Raw genomic sequence first — 9,106 nt, forward strand, 5'->3', positions numbered from 1 at the left:
TGTTGACAAATCGTAATTGAGTTCACTGTTAAAGCGGTCATGCCTTACACCAAATCTATTTATCATTTTCTGCAGTCTTTTAAGGGGTTATTAAGTAGGCCAATCTTTTTCCTAACTAATATGACTTGAACATGCTGGAAAAAAATAGTTCATGCATGGTTGCTCTACCAAACGAGGTATCTAACAGGTAAGGAAATTTGATTTGCGCTTACTATGTGGCCCAATGTGGCTGACAATGTGGAAGTTAAATGCATGATGATGAAAGAGGTAAACCCTTCCCTTTCTCATCACAACGGTTTTACAAAATACGTAGTTTTTATGCCAGACGACTGTTCTGTTTTAGGAAAATACCATTGTTGACGATGCGAAAGATGAAGTATATGGCATACTGATTAAACAAAGGAAAGAATGTGATAATTATGAACGTGAGTAAATACTCTAGTCTGATGCGTCAGACATTATGCTGTGAAGATGACGCCCTCATCAAACGGGATATCAGGTGTTTGAAGTTTTTAAAATGTAATTAAAGGGTGCTTGATTTTGAAGGTGATATGAATTTTCCGAATGTGTTAGTTGCAAATTAATCAAATTTAGGAAGATCGTTCATAGTTTTCGTTCCAAGACTAACCATCTAAAAGTAAGGAATAACTATCAGGTTGCAAGTGATTTTTAGTCTACATTAAAACACAGAAATTATTTGTCGAAAGAATGAAATTTCAAACCTCATATCCTTCCCTTACCTAGTCACCGCTGCCATATCGAAACGCTGACATACCCCTACTTGTTTACATTTCAGTGTCTTTTCGTACACCTTTGTTACCAAGTTCAGTACACATGACTATAATATAATATTTTAAAACAGTATCATGAAGTATAATATCAGTTGACGGATAACTGTAAAGTAAATTACTCAACATGTTTGTATAGTTATTGTGCTAAGTATCCCAAATTTCGGTATTGTCTTGTTACAAAAGTTCATGCATTTGTGTGAAAGAAGTATTTAATCACTCACCATTGAAATAAATAGAACGTCGAAATTGAGCCTACCATCGTAGCTACTGGATCTGTTGACATTATTTTTAATTAAAACTTATAAAACGTAGATTGTGATGTTTAAGTAGAGTTTTTGCTCATGTGCTAAAGACCTAGGAATGTTACGCTTTACATGGCCTCACCAATCGAACCATGTGTTTTCCAGCAAGGAGGTGTTATTTTTCCACCGGAAGTAAGCTGGATCTTAGAGGCTTTCGTTGCGGTTAAAAGTATTCAAAACATGTGGTTAATGCTTGCCGAAAGAATGTTGCGGGTTCAGGGAAGCATTTTCTTTCTACTCCGATGTGGGTTTCACTCCTGCGTCATATCCTTACAAGTACGGTTTCGTTGCTTGAGCTTCAGTTTTTGAGAAAGCATGGGGTAGATTTTTAGCCTAAGGGTGAAAGTGATGAAGCCAAACGATTGAACATTGAAGCATTCGGTAGATTGTATCCCCCCAGAAGGGTGAATAGTATTTCGTAGGATAGGGGTATTGGAAAGTCTTAACCACAAATAAATACGAAGGCTGATCTTAACAAGGTTCTCAGATATTTCAAAATGAAACTTGATAGTTTGAAAGCAAATGTTCCATATAAATAACCTTGTGTGGTTAAAAACTTGCTTACTTGTTGTACAACTTCTATAAAACATAATAAATAATTAGATAAACCAGCAGAATGTTTGCTGTTCGAAGAACTATTCTACTCTTATAAATCAGAAATAAGAGATTAAACTTATTTATACGTTGAATAATCTCAATTCAAGAAATAAATATGCAGATATTTGAAATAGTGACGTTCTGGCAAGATTTATTTTGAACATTGATTATTTTTCATTAATCAAATTTTACTCATTACAAAAATCAATAGCCTAAATATTTGACCCTTTTCTGGAAGATTTTTTAGTATATTTTTGTACAGTTTGACCCCTATCAGCTATTATAAATTAAAACATGTTCATTACTAAAGCGCGTATGTTTCATGATGCATACTTCACATCAGGAATATTATTTTTTTCACTAAACAAATCCGGATTGTTTTACAGTAGAAACGCGTGCACAAGCCATACATTTTGAACGCATTTATGAAATGAAATGATATCTTTTTTTGTTAGTTATTTTGTCGATGTCCTGCAGAGTGGTTGAAAGCACTTTCAGCTCAAGAGTACCGTCCTGACAGACAATTGACTGTGGGATGAGAAATGCCATGACTGGATGAGATGGTGGGATTTGAGGATTTGGGACGAGAAAAAACTTTCCTTCTAGAAGGCTATATCAATCGGGGCTATAAAGTCGCATTTTGGAGTTGACTACGTCGAATCGGGTCGTGGAGTTGCCGACGATAGCGTAAAAATCGAGTAAAATAAGTAGAGTAGTGAACGTTCGTTAGTCTGAAATGTGATGAAAATTAAAGCAAAATAATGTAAATAATGTGCTTTCGAAAACGCTGAGAAATTTGTGTATGAGCCGTGCATGTGACTGATGCATTAACAATATTGGTGGTGTGTATAATCAATCATAAAAGGTTGTGAAAGTCTTAAAAACGAATGGTAGCTCTACGCTCAAATTTTTCAAAATTCTGATTATCTGTGTGGTTTTCTGGTTATAAGGAAAGTTCGTAAGATATCAAAAGGGTGTGCAAGTAGAAAAATAGTTTTTTTTTATTGCAACAATACATTTAATAATGGTAGAGCCACTTATATGAAAATTGTTTCTGGTCAAGCAACATCTGTACAAAAAATGACAGCTAGTAAAATGTATTCGTTGATAAATGAAGAAAAGAAAAACAACAAATAGTTATATGTGCTAATGTATAAATTGTTTATGAATGTTGATCATACAAAATCATACAAAAAGTGTTTTGTTAATGAAGACACGTATGACTGATGATTAACTATGGCTATCATTTTTTTCTTTTTGGTCGAAGATAAACGATACTCCTGTAGTTCTTGTGGATATGAACGATATTAATCATGAAAGAATAATGGTTGTATTAGATGAACCATCTGTGCTTGATCAAACCAAAGAAGATTGTAGTTTACGAGCATCAAGATGATAACTAAAAAAGTAGGGCATATATTTAACCTTCTTGTATCACAGAATGGCCTGTTTGTGTATGAGATACTGCGGTTATTTGATATGTCAATGATTATTTCGTTTGATTTTTTATACGTGTTTTATACTTGTGTTTAAATTCGCGCTACATAGTCTTCCAAACTTAAAGCATCAAATTGAATCCTATGAATTTCACCATTAGTTCTTCATAAATGCAAGAGCATCTAGCGACGCTTTTTCATTTTTTAAACTACGTTCCAGTTTTTCCGCACATTTATGAACGAAACGAACCCCACACAATAAATGCTTTGGTGGTCCATAGAATGTCGTGAGCTGTAAATTCCATACCAAGGTACACTATAAAAGTATGCGATGGAGAAGGAACTATTTGAATTTTGTCACCCCTAGGGCTAGAGGTTAAAATATTTTCAATCTTCTCCGGTTTTATCCAACATCCACCCAAGGCAATCTCTATTGTACCAAGCAGGGCGGATTACAAGGGCCTTTGTAGACAAGATCTATTCAAAGCGTGAAACATGATGCAACAAATCACTGGCTCCCTAGCGTTAAGTGGAACAGGAATTTCGATTGGAATCGCAAATCGAGTTAACAGGTCCACCGCGAACACTCCATCCAACGAAAAAACTCTATTCTTAGATCATTTGTGGTAGGAAAAGGTGCTTTCACCGGTACAAAAGTAATTGAACGTTGGAACTTTAATGTATAAAATTGAAAAAAATCTATATTTCCTTTTTGGAAACGTATTTGCTGATTTTTATTTTTACCTTTTCTGCGTAAAAGTTTCCCTATCGTTGATTTATAAATAAAATCCTTACAGTTTTTCCATGAAAAGAGTCATAACACGCACAATAAAATTTTTGTCACAATCAATCCATTGTAATGATAAAAGGGTGGAGCTTGATGATCATTATGTTCGGGAGGAATAAATGTGAACGTAAAATTAATATGCACGACGCTCGTCACCACCCACATGGAATCGGCACAACGATACCGTGATTGACTCGCACGTGGCGTATCATAATGTTGATGAGTTGCTGAAGGTTTCAAAACATGAGAGGCAACGATAGCACAATAAAAAACCTTGCATTACATACCGCTCCTGGTTTTGATCGATCGGCTACTGACGAGAATTGCAAAATGAAAAAAAAAAAAATCAAAATCACGGCGACCAACCATATTCTACTTGCCAGGGTAAACGGCCAGTGAGCCCATTCCCTTATGTTCTTTATGCAACCATCAAACTAGCGCACCCCTGTTCAGAATAATTTATTTTTAAGTTCATAAAAACCACCGGTTAAAACCGGAAAATAAATTTCTACTCCACTTTGCGCTTGGAAAATTGCATCTGTGGTTGAGCGGATCGAAATAGTTCTGCGAAAAGTAAAAACGTATGCAAGTTCTACTGCGTACCGAGAATGGTATATTGAAGAGTGAACTCGTAACTTTACCACACACATTACTTAATAATGGCAATAAATAACTACGTCTACTGTGAATACGTATAAAACTCCAACATGATGGACAATTATTACCGTCGGCATTGTTGTTAAAGGAATCGAAAAAGGCTCCAGCTCAATTTTGCCACCCCTTTGATATCAGACGTTCGATGCGATGAATATTGCAAAATGGTTTCTTGGTGAGAAACTCAGTTTACTTTGCATTTTTTATTATTACTACTTTTGCGTTTTATTACGTTGAAATGACCGCCTTTTTTAAATGAAGTTTTATTCAACAGTATGGTATAATTTTACTAGAGATGTTGTCTACACGAATCCAATAGAGAACTCGTGATAGCTATCTAGACAACGATGTATTATTATACTTTTGGTATTAGCAGAAGGTGCATAGTGTGCCAAAAAAAATCAGTTGAATAACACAGTTTTGTGTGTTTCTTTTAAAACAACAAGCTAGAACCTTAATGAGGATGTAAGCGCCAGGATTGAGTTTTAGGACATCATAATAGATTGTTCTTTATTAATTCTTGAACCTTAGTAAAATAGTTTTCATAAACGTAATAAATTTAGTTGTATAACATTTTTTAGATATAGTTCTTGTTGTCGGTTCAATCAATACCTAGCATAAAAGCAAAAGAAAAACGATAAACCTTTTAATAATCTACAACGTGATTAATGGCTATGCTAAAGAAGAGGAAAGGCTTCGCTGTAGCAGATGTAAAGTTTCCCAGAAATCAAAGATGATAAGAATACGTCCCTGGTAAGCCAAGAATGTGCGAAACGATTGATGTTCAGCCTAATTAACACTGTGTCTTACGTCAGCTTTTGTTGTTTATTTTCTTTTAAGAAGTATCAAAAACTGTTCTGTGATCGTTATTAAGGACGTTTGTCACGATTATTCTCAACACTTACATTTTCAGTAGCAAAAATAATTTAAACTGTAGCTAGTAAATTTCACATGGAACAGCGCTTAAATCATTTGACGTCAGCACAAATCGAATTTATAGTAATCACTTTTTAGTTAAATAATCCTATCAAAACGAGTATAAATTATATTTTTTTAGTTTGTGTAGGACTTAGGACGTTACGTCAAATAGAAGAAGAAGAAGCGCATTTTTATGCCAAACTCGATACCCATCAGATTGATCGATCAGATGTTGTAGGATTGTTATAATCCTTATGGACAATTTAAGATAAACCTAGTCTCCAATGTGTATTTGCCTATTGCAGAACACACATGACTTGGTCGTAAATTGCCTTTTATTACTGTGCTAAAGTAATTCAAATGACAGTAGTTTCATCATTTGTTGTTGAGATTTTGAAACCAAGCGGTAGCTGGTGGTGTTTATATGGTTAATATTTACCCTGCTAAGCTGCATCATAGTGAAACTCCTGCAACAGAAACTAGCCACAACTGCGTCCAACTAGAGAATACAAAGTTGGTTGACGTTAGTGTCCGATCAACAACATGAAGCCGCAACATCAAACAAACGTCCAATCTCGCAGCAATGCAACGATCATAGCGTTGTGCATACGTTAATTGAATATTGAATCTCGGCTTGACTTTACGCTGCCACAAAGTGTCACTAGGACGTGACCGATACAGTAGCGATTTGTGTACTTACTGTGAAGCACTTCGACGGCACGTGCATCGTACAAGCAGAGTGAAGTGCAAAGGAAATAGAGCTTCACCCGTCAATTCGTCGCAAAAGGCATCTTTAATGGAATGTTTAAGTTTCAGTGTTATATCGATGCTATCATGAATGCTGCTTCCCATGAAATGTATGTGTGTGTATGTGTGTGATATGTACTAAAAAAGAATCCTGCAACGCTCATATCATCCTGTCAATAGCTTCTCTGGCGCTCAGCAGGATTCCAGGATTTGTTGAAACAATCGCAATAAAATTCCGCTCAGGTGGTCGTTCATTGTAACCACAATCAAATATGCAATCACTCAACTTCAGACAACGGGACCACCCTTGGGCATATTAAATTCTTTCAGCTGGTTTGAATGTGTCAGTTGCCCAGACCATCATTATCATCGCAAGCCGGATCTTCATTGAAAGGGAGAAAAAATGCATACCCACTTGCGTTCTATAACCTAAATGCCATCTGCGTAAGTGCAAAGTGTGTTGCTAAATATGCATGCATGAGGCAGGTTGTTCTGACAATTTTCTTCTAAGAGCCCTAGAATCCAGAAGTGTTTCAAGTGTACCTCTTGTGAGTACTTTTTTTTTGCACATTCTGAGAGTAAGTCTGAACATGAAATAGATAAAAGGGGGTCTGAAGACACATTTAGTCTTGGTTAGTTTTTGACACAACACTTCAATATCAGCCATTAAATTAAATCTTACACCTTATTGAAACTTTCATTGAAAACGTCTTAAGTGTTTAGAGAATAATAATTAAATGACGCAATTCTTTAAAAGGAGATATAGCTGTTGAATTCTTTAGGTAAAAGTAAACCGGATATTATAATGTCATTTATAGTATCAATATAACATGAAAAAAAAAAACAATTGTTATCTTCTGCTTTCGTGAAGATTGTTCTATCTGATTGTCTTCTAATACAGCAATGAATCAGCAATATTCTTTTTCAATTGTTGTCAAGTAATATATTTGATGTTTTAACCATATTCCTTACACATTTCGAGTAAATCTTTGGATCAATTACCTCTTCCAGTCATTTCAAATGCATGGCAATTTTCCATTGACCACAATGCCGCCCCCCCGAATGAAATGGACAATGGAAACGCTCCGATCCTCACCACTGTTTTGTATTTTCTTCCGAGAAATGCATCCTTACCGAAGCTAACTATGAATCGTAGGATAAATTGAACGACAACGTAAGGAAGATCATCATGTACACAGTCTAATGATCCAAGCATCCCTGGCTTGAAAGCTTCATCTAAAGAAGGACGATTAAACTATTGAGCATTGTTGTCTAATAAACGACTCTTATTTGCGTCTAGTTCTGCAATCAAGAATTCGATCCATTGATTTATTTTCATTTCTTGCAATCATTGTCTTTGGTCAGGTGGATGAAAAGAAACCTCACTTTCTGTCTTGTGATAGTTGTTGTTCGTAAGCTGGAGAGTTATAAAATCATTTAAACTAGCTTGATAAAAAGGATAGTGAGATTGTTTCAAAGAAAATTCAATATTTATGATTAACAAAGTAATTAAGAAACAAATGTGTATGAAATAAAAAAAAAAGATTACGACGTTTATCTTTATAATCTCTGTTTAGTCCATGTTATTCAAAAAGCAAAGCGTAACGTTTACTGTCAAATTAATTCCAATCGATAAATTTTCTTATCCGGCGGAGGTTAGAAATCACTCTGTTGGATAAAACGGATGGATCAACGAAAAAGCATGTAAGCTTTGTTGTCTTTTTCCTTTACAGCGCGCTTAAGCCTTGAAACCTAGATACCCTTAAATAAAATAAATTATTGTTTGACACAGATGAAAGATAGTTCCCTAAAAGCCGTAAAGATTACAGTTCATTTGGATCACCCTTGTCACGCTGAATTTTGTGTCCCTTTGTATGCGAATTATTACCAACGCGTGACGTTTAAAAAATGAGTCAGTCTTACTTTGCATCTCTATTATGTAAAATATCGCTGTAAAAGGATCGGGCTCATTTCATAAATGTCTTATGTAAAATTTTCGGAAAGATTTTTTCACATAATAAATCGTAGAGTGAATGTAATGAGACTCATTGGAAAAGTATTTGGCAGACCCAGGCTGCATGCAAACAAATCCAAGATGCTGATTAAAAGTTTGTGATTGCTGTAAACTTAAACATAGCACAGACATCCAATTAATTCTTATCTCTTTGAAGATTAGCCTGCAAACGAACCAAGATCTCCTTTCGATGTTTATGTTTCCGAAAAGTTCAGGCTGTTTATTAATTTTTAAATGAAATTTAACTCATCGTACTGATTTCCTCGTGTGAAATTATACGCCTGCTAGCAAGCAGATGAAGCTCACAAACGTTGGTCGAAGGTGTGAGTATCATTTCAAGCACCTACATAGCCGATGACGTGGCTCGAATACTAGTTGGGGTCAATTAAAAAGGTAATGCATTCGAATACAATTGCAAAATAAAGAATGAAATAGAACAAATGAACTACTAGAAAGAAAAGAGAAAATAATGATTTATTTGTAAAGGAAACAACAATGATATGGTAAAATTCAATATACTACAGTAACTTTTTGGTTTAATTGAGATCAATAGCTCAACAGGCAAATTTCGATTATTACCATCATATTAAAAGGACTAAAACTCATCAATAAGTTTAATTTTTATGTTTAGTCTAGTATATCAACGTTACTAAACTAAATGAAGCAATAATCTTGGCGTTCGAAGTTTGTGGTTTTGTTTTGGTGGTTTTGGTTTCTAATAATCATAAAGAAACACTTTGAAATAACTACTGCTAAAATATTTCACGGTCATTAAGCAATACAGTGCCTTGCAGCTGCTTTTGAAAACATATAATTTTTCGATGGTCATGATTTCGGAGTCGAATCTCCATCGGTTGACT

The sequence above is a fragment of the Anopheles coluzzii genome, chromosome 3 (assembly GCF_943734685.1).
Source record: "Anopheles coluzzii chromosome 3, AcolN3, whole genome shotgun sequence".
NCBI classification, from domain to species: Eukaryota; Metazoa; Arthropoda; class Insecta; order Diptera; family Culicidae; genus Anopheles; species Anopheles coluzzii.